Raw genomic sequence first — 11,736 nt, forward strand, 5'->3', positions numbered from 1 at the left:
CATCTTCTTCAAGGAAGGGAGAATGGCACTCATCATGGGTTGAGGAGGAAGCTATGAAGATACATGCCCAGAAGCACCACAATATAAACACAGCCCCCGGGACAGCTGCCTCTGTTGCTCAGTTAGAGTCAGACGATTATTTTCCAGTTGCATGGGTTCGTGGCCTGGTTCTGGAGGGCTAAAGGACTCTGGCTGATGGAGGAATGGTGAGTATTGTGGCTGGCCCTGGTGCTTATTGAGACACGTCTGCATTTGAGTGGCAACTCTGATGGAGAGCCGAATGAAGCGTTCGAGGCCGATGGAATCCTCGTATGCAGCGAGATGCAGCCGTACCCTAGGTTCCAATCCTTGACGATAAGTGGTGATTAAGGATTGCTCATTCCAGCCGCTGGCAACCGCAAGGGTTCTAAACTTGAGAGCATAGTCATTAACAGACATGGATCCTTGTCTTAGATGATAAAGTTGCTCACCGGCTGATGAATCATTAGCTGGTCTGCCGAATACCTCCTTGAAGTGTGTGATGAAATTAGTCAATGATTGGGTTACTGGTCCATCCTGTGACCATATAGTTTCAGCCCACTGGAGTGCACCCCCGTTGAGTTGGGATATAATGAAGGCTACTTTGGAGCAATCGTCGGGGTACAGGTGCGGCTGCATCTCCAGGACCAGCCAACACTGTAGTAGGATGCCGTTGCAATCCTCGGCCGAGCCAGAGAAGGGCACTGGTTTGGCCATGGGACTGGCGTATGCCGGAGGAGAAGGAGTAACGGCGGTGTTTACGGAAGTGATGGCTGGTGTGGTTCCAGGGGGGTTGGTGGTGAAAATAGACAAATTTATCCAGTCTCTTTGAAGGATAAAGGCATACTTACAGATGGAAGAGGCTTTTCCATCAGGAAAATGTAACGGCAATATTAGTTATTAATCCAATTTATATAATCCTCACACAAGAGACGTGACAATTCTTTTTGCTTATCCTTTTCCATTAAATATGTCTGTCTTATTTTCTTTTACATCCTCATTGCAAAATAAGTGTTTATTTCCATGATTAAAAACAGACGTAGGGTACAAGGGGAAAACACGGCCATAATTCACATTCAAATGCTGGACAGTTTGAATGACACACATAAGGGATGTTCAACCCATCACAACCTTTACATGGCCAATAGCTGTATTATTTGATTTCTTTGATATTTTATCCACCCTTCAGCACAGGCCCCAGATATGTCATTATTTGTGCCTAAACTTATAACCCTTTAATGGTTATGTTTACAAATGTTCCATAGTTCACCCTTCTCGGTCATAAGCGGTTGGTATAAGGTGTGTGTTTGTTTGTTTTTTGTTTTTTTCCTTTTTTTCCGTTTTCCATTTTGCATATGGTTGTGTTTCCATCAATGTATTTTATTTTATTAAAACAAATCTTAAGAATATATATTACAGTGCATCCGGAGAGTATTCACAGTGAATCACTTTTTCCACATTTTACAGCCTTATTCCAAAATGGATTAAATTCATTATTTTCCTCAAAATTCTACAAACAATACCCCATAATGACAACGTTAAAGAAGTTTGTTTGAAATCTTTGCAAATGTATTAAAAATTAAAAATTAAATGAATGCAGCAAGTATGACGTGGGGACACAGATGTTCCCTTTCAAGGGAACTCGTGCTGCATCGTCATAACGAAACTTTGAGGAACGATATACCCATGTCGCCATGCTGGCAAAATGCCTTTTTCTGGTGTGAAGCAATTAAGACATAGCTCAGGACATGAACACCTGAGATCCTGGCGTGGCCAGCAGGTTCAGGCTAGAGAAACTGATGAAGGTGTTTGGAGGAGACCATCCCACAGCATCACAAATGTCTTGGAGGGAAGCCCCTGACAAGAGCTATAGAAGATGCCATACTTCGTGTGGAATGTGCTTTGAGGGGCAGAGGTGAAGGCCACAGAAATAGCCTCGACAATCCACCTGCTTATAGTAGTTTGGGTAGCTGGGCAGCCCTTATTAGGGGGCCCAAAGCATACCAGCAGTTCATTGTATTTTCCACTGAAAGGTTTTTCTCACGTATACCTCATGGGCCCTGACAGGGCAGAGTAGATATAGCTTCTCTCCGACACCTGAGGAGGATAAAAGGCCTGAAGGACTATTGACCGGGCCACATAAGTGGGTAATTTAAGCACATAACCGGGTCATGGGTGCAAAATAGCTTTGACGCCTGCCGGAGCAAACTCCAGACAGGAGGGAGCAACTGACAGAGCTTGAAAGTCACCAACTCTCTTGAGGGATATAATCGCTAGTAGAAACGCCATCTTTAGAGCAATACATTTGTCAGATGTCATGTGCAACGGCGCGAAGGGTGCCAGGGATAACCCTTCCAGAACTACCGTCAGGTCCCGTTTGGAATCCTGAATTGAGCCGTAAGCCTCATCATCAGGGTTCCATGGAGGAAGAAAAGCAGTCTTGGAGGAATTCCAGCACTGAAGCCACTGGGCATTTGTCTGGGCCTTCCATGACTGCACCCCACCCTGTGCAGGACACAGCTGTTGACATGATGTTTCAATGTGAAGATGCTCCTAACACTAGGCCTTGATACAGGAACCAAGGCCTTTTCTCGCATGATCAAGGAAAGAAGGCATCTGTGCATAAACTTTGGGGAAACCAAAGTCATCCTTTGACTGAAGGGACAAAGAAATTTGCCACAGCACACACAGCCATTAATATCTTAAGCGCTGTCCACAAAAGTGAGTACACCCCCAAATGCCCAAATTGGGCCCAGTTACAGAGACAAGTCCCAAGAGGATATCGAGGTAGGACAAGGAGGATTCAACTTTCTCGCACCTCTGAGGAACCTGATGATCTGATCATGCTTTCCAAGAGACTTACCATCAACTGCATCGATGTGCGGCAATTGCAGCAACATACACTTTCAGGGTGGAGGGAGACAACCTTCGTTCCAGCCCTTCTTGCAGGAAGGAAAGTATGACTTTCACCAGACATCTCTGGGGGTCTTCCCAGTGGGAAGCACACCATTCCTCTGCTTGGGGTAGGTCGCCTAGAACCTCCGTGTCCTGTCCAGGGACCAGACATGGAGTTTGGACATGGGTTCCATAGGGCGCCCCATCTTTGAGAAAGCAGGTCCTTCCTCAGAGGAATGGGCCAGGGAGGGGCTGTCTCGAGGAGCATAAGTTCTGTGAACCAGGTCCGGTTGGGCCAGTATGGCGCACCTACCAGACCTGCTCCTCGTCCTCCCTGACTTTGCATAGTGTCTGTGCAAGAAGGCTCACTGGGGGACCACATACTTGCATAGGCCCCAAGGCCAGCTGTGTGCCAGTGCATCCATGCCGGGGTCCCCTCGGTCAGGAAATAAAACAACTGGCAATGGGTCGAGTCCGGAGAGGCAACTGGTCTACCTATGTGACTCCGAAGAGGTTCCATATCAGCTCGACCACCTGGGGATGGAGTCACTACTCTCCTAAAAACAGGCTGTCGTAAAAGCTTGTCGGCTGCACATGAATGGCACAAAGTGACCTCAGATGTTTCTGACTCCAGATGACAGGTGAGTTGCAACATGCGGCGGGAGCGTAGACCACTTTGGCGGTTGATGTACGCAACTGTCGTAGTGTTGCTTGCAACTCAAGGTAGTTGATGTGCCAATGCAGTTAAGGCCCCATCCTCAGGCCCAACACTGCATGCCTGTTGTACATGGCCCCCAAGCCAAGCATGCCTGGACATTTGTTCTAGGTGAACTCTGGCCTGTAGAAATTAAGGGTCTGACCGAGTCTAACTCCATACAGAGAAAAGAGATCCGTTGCACAGGGGAGAGTTTGCTTTTTCCCATTGACCTGAAGTCCCAAGGTTCTGAGGTGAATGTTCCTGTGTTTGCACAACTGGTCCCGAGACTGAGCCAGTATCAGCCAGTCGTCGAGATAGTTGAAAATGCGAACACCGCGTTCTCAGAGCGAAACAATAGCTGCCTCCGTGACCTACGTTAAGACGCAAGGTGACAGGGACAGCCCAAAGTGAGAAGGTCAACAACTGCAAACCAAGATTGGCCATAGCCCGCCACCTTCTTGGGTACAATGAAGTAGGGACCCTGTAGAACCCTGTCTTCATATTGGCTGGAGGAACTTGCTCAATCGTATCCTTCACCAGTAGGACATAGTAGGACAATTGATAATTTTACATATCTGGGTATAGAAAATTGTCTCTGAGGTGAATAAGATTACTCAGATAAAGTACGACCCAATTCTGGAAGATACTACCTCATCAGTAGAACGTTAGACATATTTACCCATCTCAATGATTGGCAGGATAAATATTCTAAAAGTGAATATACTCCCTAAATGTCTCTATTTGTTCCAGAATATCCCCCTATCCCCACCCACATCTTTAAGAAATTGTTTACCAACTACATCTATCTCTATTATACCTACCATTTGATCGAGGAGGTTTTAAATGTCCAAACATTTAATGGTATTACTGGGCAGCTCAGCTGCGCACAATCATGTTTTATTTTTCATCTGAAAGTCCTCCTGCTTAGATGGATTTGGAAATCTGTTCTATTACAACAAGATTACCATTGCATTGCATTACCTGTACTCAGCAGACCACAAATACCTAAAACCCTATTGTTTTGAACATGATCAATATTTGGTTTGGTTTGTGTAAATATTTGAATATAAACCCCTTCTGGTCACGTTTCAGTCCTATTTTGGGGTAATGTTCATTTTAAACCAGGGAAATGTGATGCAAGATTTTGATATGGGCTGAAACTTATACAGTACAAATGGCTGATGCGAACATACATAATTCCTGTTAAGTTGCACAAGTTTAATGATAATATCCCTGATACCTGTATAAAGTGTAATGAGGCAACATTGTACCATTGTATATGGGAATGTGAGAAAGTGAAACCCTTTTGGCTAGGTATTATTGATATGATTGACCAAATTTTATCAAAGAAACGTCTCGGTTACAAAGGTAACCCTCGTTCCCTGAAGGAGGGAACGGAGACGTACGTCAGACAGACCGACGAATAGGAATCTCGCTAGAGAGGCCAATCTACTTCGAGTGTAACTAAACGAGCCAATGCACATTGGCATGCAATCATATGCATCAGCTGCTCGCCTCGCAGCGCGGGTATATAATGAGCAGCAGGTGCGTTGCATCTTCAGGTTTTCGCTGAGGAGCCGAACCGGATAGGCGGCAGCATCAGCGGGGTACAGCGACTGTGGCGACGGGACGTACGTCTCCGTTCCCTCCTTCAGGGAACGAGGGTTACCTTTGTAACCGAGACGTTCCCATTCAGTCGGTCACGTTCGACGTACGTCGGACAGACCGACGAATAGGAATCCCTACCAAAGCGCCACAGGAGCTGCCCCCTTCCAGCGCTCTGTTGTAAGCCACCTGAACCCCCTTGCCTGAGGATGGTGGGACAGGGCTAACACAGAGAGAGTCGATCACTGCTGTTCCCCAAAACCCATTCAGTGAGACTATTGGATAACGCTGGGAAAGCGTACCCTTCGCCGGGAAAGGAACGCTGCGGAAGCCACATCCTTCCCCGAAGGAGTTATGTGGAGAAGTACATATGGACTAACCCTGTAGGGCTGTGCTACATATAGAAGAGCTGGGGTGACTCCAACCCGATGAAGGGTAGGTTCTCCCAGAGGGAAAGACACGGGCTTCGTTTAGGAGCAACCGTGGAACCAACCATATGGGATCCCCGTAGGGTCACACATATGGAACCCAGCCTAAACCCGGTTCTCAAGGATACAACGCTCCGCCACGTCGGCTGCCGAAGGGATATCGGAGGACTCGACAGGGTCTGCCTTGTAGGGACTCTCTGGAGAAAAGAAGCGCATGTAGCGCAGCAAGCCGACACTAAGCCGGGGCCTCTCCGTGCCTCTGACCTGTGGCGAGAACATGGGAGGAGACCGGCTCGACACGAAGGCTATAGTATCTAGCGAACGTGTTAGGTGTCGCCCAGCCCGCAGCTCTACAAATGTCTGTCAGCGAGGCGCCACGAGCCAGCGCCCAGGAGGATGCGACACCTCTCGTGGAGTGAGCATGCAACATGAGCGGGCAGGGCACAACCTGAGCTTGGTAAGCCAGGGCGATGGCATCCACTATCCAGTGGGCCATTCTCTGCTTGGAGACAGCCTTTTCCTTCTGCTGGCCTCCATAACAGACAAGAGCTGGTCTGAGGTCCTGAGGCTTTAGGTTCTGTCTATGTACAGTCGCAAAGCGCGGACTGGACAGAGTAAAGCCAGGGCTGGGTCTGCCTCCTCCGAGGGCAGCGCTTGCAGGCTCACCACCTGGTCCCTGAAGGCAGTGGTAGGAACCTTGGGCACATAGCCAGGCCAGGGTCTTAGTACCACGTGGCTATCACCCGGCCCGAACTCCAGGCACGATTCGTCGACCGAAAATGACTGCAGGTCCCCTACCCTCTTGATGGAGGCCAATGCCACCAGCAGCAAAGTCTTCATAGACAGAATCTTTAAGTCTGCTGACAGCAAAGGCTCAAAGGGAGCAATCTGAAGTGCTCTCAGCACCAGAGTGAGGTCCCAAGAGGGTATGGAGAGGGGACGAGAAGGATTTAACCGTCTCGCCCCCCTAAGGAACCTGATGACCAGGTCGTGCTGACCAACAGATTTACCATCTAAGTGGTCGTGGTAAGCGGATATAGCAGCAGTATGGACTTTGAGGGTGGAGGGGGGACAGCCTACGCTCCAACCCTACTGCAAGAAGGAAAGCACGACTCTGATCGAGCATCTTCGGGGGTCTTCCCGGCGAGAAGAGCACCACTCGACGAACAGGTTCCACTTTGGAGGCGTAAGCACGTCTCGTAGACAGTGCACGTGCCGAAGTGATGGTGTTAAGTACCTCAGGGGGTAAGTCACCTAGAACCTCCGCATCCCGTCCAAGGGACCAGACATGGAGTTTCCAGAGGTCTGGACGCGGGTGCCAAAGAGTGCCCCGTCTCTGAGAAAGAAGGTCTTTCCTCAGAGGGATGGGCCAGGGAGGGGCTGTCGCGAGGAGTGAGAGTTCTGGGAACCAGGTCCGGTTGGGCCAGTAAGGCGCAACTAACAAGACCTGCTCCTCGTCCTCCCTGACTTTGCACAGGGTCTGTGCAAGTAGGCTCACTGGGGGAAACGCATATTTGCGCAGGCCCCGGGGCCAGCTGTGAGCCAGTGCATCTGTCCCGAGTGTCCCCTCGGTCAGAGAGTAAAACAACTGGCAGTGGGAGGTTTCTGGTGAGGCAAACAGGTCTACCTGAGCCTCTCCGAATTCTCTCCAGATCAGCTGAACCACCTGGGGGTGGAGTCGCCACTCTCCTGGCAGCGCAGCTCGTGATAGCTCGTCGGCCACATGGTTGAGCACACCGGAGACATGAATGGCGCGAAGCGACCTCAGATGCTTCCGACTCCTCCGACACAGGAGGAGATGGCGGGCGAGTTGTGACATGCGACGGGAGCGTAGACCACCTTGACGGTTGATGTACGCAACAGTCGCAGTGTTGTCCATACGGACCAGTACATGCTTGCCCTGAAGCAGGCCTTTGAGGCGGCTCAGAGCAAGGCGTACTGCCAGCAACTCGAGGCAATTGATGTGCCAATGCAGATGGGGTCCCGTCCAAACCCCTGAGACTGCATGCCCGTATTACGTGGCACCCCAGCCGGTGGCAGAAGCATCTGTGAACACCACAGCATGCCGGGACACCTGTTCTAGGGGCACTCCTGCCCGAAGAAACAAGGGGTCCGACCACGGACTGAAGGTTCGGCGGCACTCCTGAGTGATTGGCACCCGGAATGTGCCGCGCTGCCACGCCCATCTCGGGACTCGGCCGTGAAGCCAGTGCTGAAGCGGTCTCATATGAAGCAGACCGAGCGGTGTTACAGCCGCAGCAGCCGCCATATGCCCCAGGAGCCTCTGAAAGAACTTCAGTGGGACCGCTGTCCTGCCATTGAATGTATTCAGGCAGTTCAACACTGACCGAGCACGTTCCTCTGTGAGGCGTGCTATCTGCTCGACCGAATCCAACTCCATGCCGAGAAAAGAGATCCTCTGCAGCGGGGCGAGTTTGCTCTTTTCCCAGTTGACCTGAAGCCCCAACTGGCTGAGGTGTCTGAGCACCAAATCCCTGTGTTTGCACAACTGATCCCGGGACTGTGCTAGAATGAGCCAGTCGTTGAGATAGTTGAGAATGCGAACACCCTGTTCTCTCATGGGAACAAGGGCTCCCTCCACGACTTTCGTGAAGACGCGGGGAGACAGGGCCAGCCCGAAGGGTAGGACTCTGTACTGATATGCTCGACCTTCGAACGCGAATCTCAGGAATGGCCTGTGTCGCGGAAGAATTGAAACATGGAAGTACGCGTCCTTCAGGTTAATCGCTGCAAACCAATCTCGGGCACGGATGCACTCGAAAATGCGTTTCTGCGTGAGCATTTTGAATGGTAGCTTGTGGAGGCTCCGATTCAAAACTCGCAGGTCCAAGATCGGTCGTAACCCGCCGCTTTTCTTGGGTACAATGAAGTAGGGGCTGTAGAACCCCGACCTCAAATCGGCTGGAGGAACCGGCTCTATCGCGTCCTTTGCCAGTAGGACTGCGATCTCCGCACGCAGGACAGGGGCATCGGCATCTTTCACTGTAGTGAAGAGGACGTTCCTGAACTTGGGGGGGGGAGCCGGGCGAACTGAATCGCAAAGCCGACCCTGATGGTCCGAAGGAGCCAGCGAGACGGACTGGGGAGCGCTAACCCGGCTCGCAGAGACCGTACAAGCAGGACCAAAGGGACCACCGGTGTACCCGCAGCAGGGCAGCGAGGTGGAACACAGGGACGCGGCTCGGGGGGCTCTCTTTGTGAGGTGGCACGAAGCGGCGTCACAGTGTGCTAGGCAACACTTACCTGGCTCCACGGATGGACAGAGGGAGCAGTCGAGGCTTTGGCTGCCCGCTGCTCGCTGCTGTCCGCTGGCGACAGAAGAGGGGGATGAGAGTGGTGAGGTTTTTCTCCTCCCACTGCTCTCCAAACCCTCTTCAGACCTGGAAATGGAGGAACTGCTCTTTAAAATTTGGGTACCGCTGCCTTTTGGGTCAGTGGCGGAACAGAAACAAACCCAATAAAGGATTTACCACCTGGCCCTCCTCCAGGGGTGGAAGAGCAGCCCCACCCATCTCTGGGTCGCCCGTCTCAGGGGTGATTCTCACCAACCAGTTAAACAGCTGCAGAGACGGGAGGCGTCATCTCCCCGCAATGGATACAGCAGAGCCTGCTGGGCCGGAGTTTCTTGCAGGGGACGACACCCTTGGCGACGAGCAGACTGAGGGGCGGCCCAAGAGGAACTCAATGGTTTGTCATGGGAAGCTCCCCTATCCGCTACTAACTGAGGAGAACCGCTGGGCTCAGTCCTCGACAGTGTCACCGAAAGGCCACCTCGTAAGATGGGAGCATTGAGAAAGCATTTAGCTTGACAACCTCTCACACCTCACAAGGTAAGCCAGGGGGCACTTCTGGACCACGGAGGTGGACATCGTCTGGCTGAGGGCCTGCGCCGTGACTTTGATCACGGTTAGTCAACAAGCGCAGCTCAACCCCAGCACAGAACTACCCTCATGCAAAAAGAGTGCCTTGGCCTCACATGCAGGGTGGGTGTGGTCTGTGTACAGCCACCCCATCCAAGAGGGTAGTGAGAGAGGAAAAACTTATGCAGATTGGCACCTTTGGCATTCCATATTTATGGCACCAATATACCCCCATACTGCCAAGTTTTCCATGCACATCTGGAAGACCCAGGAAAGCATGGCTGTAAACTCTGAATCTGAGTCAGCATAAGCACACACCATTACAGTGGGCAGCGTCACCCTCATTTCCAGAGCATAACAGCACTCTCTCCGATGCTGCAATCGACGTCTGTCCCTCAGCTGGAGCTCTGAATGAAATGCTAGGTTCCCCTATGAAAAAGACCAGCAATCCAATCCAGAAACTGCACAGCTTGCAATGCGCTAGAGAGGGAGGGGCCCTAGGGGGTTGGTTCCCCGAAGGAACCCCTCAACCTCATGTCACCCAAGCCATATCAGCAAAGTAGACCTCTTCTGGTGCACCAGAGAGGGCGCTACAATGGAGATTACGCAAGGGAACCGCGCATCTAGAGCGCCGAGCGAGCGCTGGGTTGCCGTGACAACCCGCGCTGCAGCCCGGCAGCTCGATGGCACACGACACGCAGAGGAGCGAGAGGTTTGCTCTCGCTGATCTCCGCGGTCTCCCAGAGTGTCGGGCAGAGCCGCGGCTGTGCTTTTACACACAAGCGGCAGCTGGCCAACAACAGAGGGGACTCAAGCTTTCCGGAGAAAGAAGAGTCACGACCGGCGTGTCGACGTGATCATGTTCTCATATGAAAACATGAACACCCACGAACATCATTTCAGCACGCGCCCAGACATGCGAAACGGTGATCGTGGCCGTCAGTGAGGACAGGAACGATCGCATCCAGAAACACAAGTAGGATGTCGTCTTTAAAAAGACGCGAATCTACTTGTGTAAGCTCTTTCAGGGACTTTACTCTTTTAGAAGTGCTGAAGCACGCAGGGGAACGGCCACCGCAACACAGACAGGGATTGTGTGCAGCCTGTCATGTGCTTTCTCTCTCTTTGAAGGCGCTCACTCTTACCAGCCGTAAAAACGGCTTTTCAGCGCTCAAAAGCGCACCGTACCGGCCGTGGGAACAGCCTTCTGACGCTGTCAAACAGCTATTTGCTCAAAAACGGCAAACGAAACAGAAAAAGAGAGGACGTCGACCCCGCTGCTGTGCTGTTTGCCCGCACTCGGAAAAAAAGAGAAGTTCAACCAAAAAGCTTGACTCGTCTTCTAGCAGACACTCGCTTGCAGAGAACAGGAACAAACACTGTTCGGCTCCGAAGCGAAAAGCTGAAGATGCAACGCACCTGCTGCTCATTATATACCCGCGCTGCGAGGCGAGCAGCTGATGCATATGATTGCATGCCAATGTGCATTGGCTCGTTTAGTTACACTCGAAGTAGATTGGCCTCTCTAGCGAGATTCCTATTCGTCGGTCTGTCCGACGTACGTCGAACGTGACCGACTGAATGGGAACTACTGGATCCTAAGCTTTTATCCTGTGTATATATCCTATCAGCCCTCCCTTACATTGCAAATATGTCAGATTCATAGACATTTGTATTTTACAAGCTAAAGGTATAATTGCTCTTAATTGGAAAAATATCAATGAGCCAAGAATTGGAATGTAGATCATAGAAATGGTGTCAAGCATGTCAATGGAAAAGATAACATATATTGTCAAAAAGTAATGCTATACCCCACGACTAAACCTGATAGTGTGATGATCACTTTGTCATTTTAGTTTGGTAGCAGAGTGGATTGCACATAGCTACAATCTGTTGAAAGCCATTATTATAAGTATGGTATGAGAGGTTGTGCCATACGTGTGTGTAGAATATACAAAATATCCATGAGCAGCTGGGGAACCATGATGGAATTGCTAAGGACGTAATTTAAGGGCAAGATGCAGAAGAGCACGTAGGCTTCTTATGAGAATGAATATAACAATGTTGGACACTTTCAGTCCTTGTAATTGCAAAATGATGACATTGTATGTTAGATACTCCATTAAAAATGTTTTGCGCTGATTTTGAATTTTAAAAAGAAAGATTTTCACCAATAGTTTCAGTTCCCATTGACTTCCATTGCATTTTTTGT

Source organism: Chanodichthys erythropterus, chromosome 22 (genome assembly GCF_024489055.1).
Source record: "Chanodichthys erythropterus isolate Z2021 chromosome 22, ASM2448905v1, whole genome shotgun sequence".
Taxonomy (NCBI): domain Eukaryota; kingdom Metazoa; phylum Chordata; class Actinopteri; order Cypriniformes; family Xenocyprididae; genus Chanodichthys; species Chanodichthys erythropterus.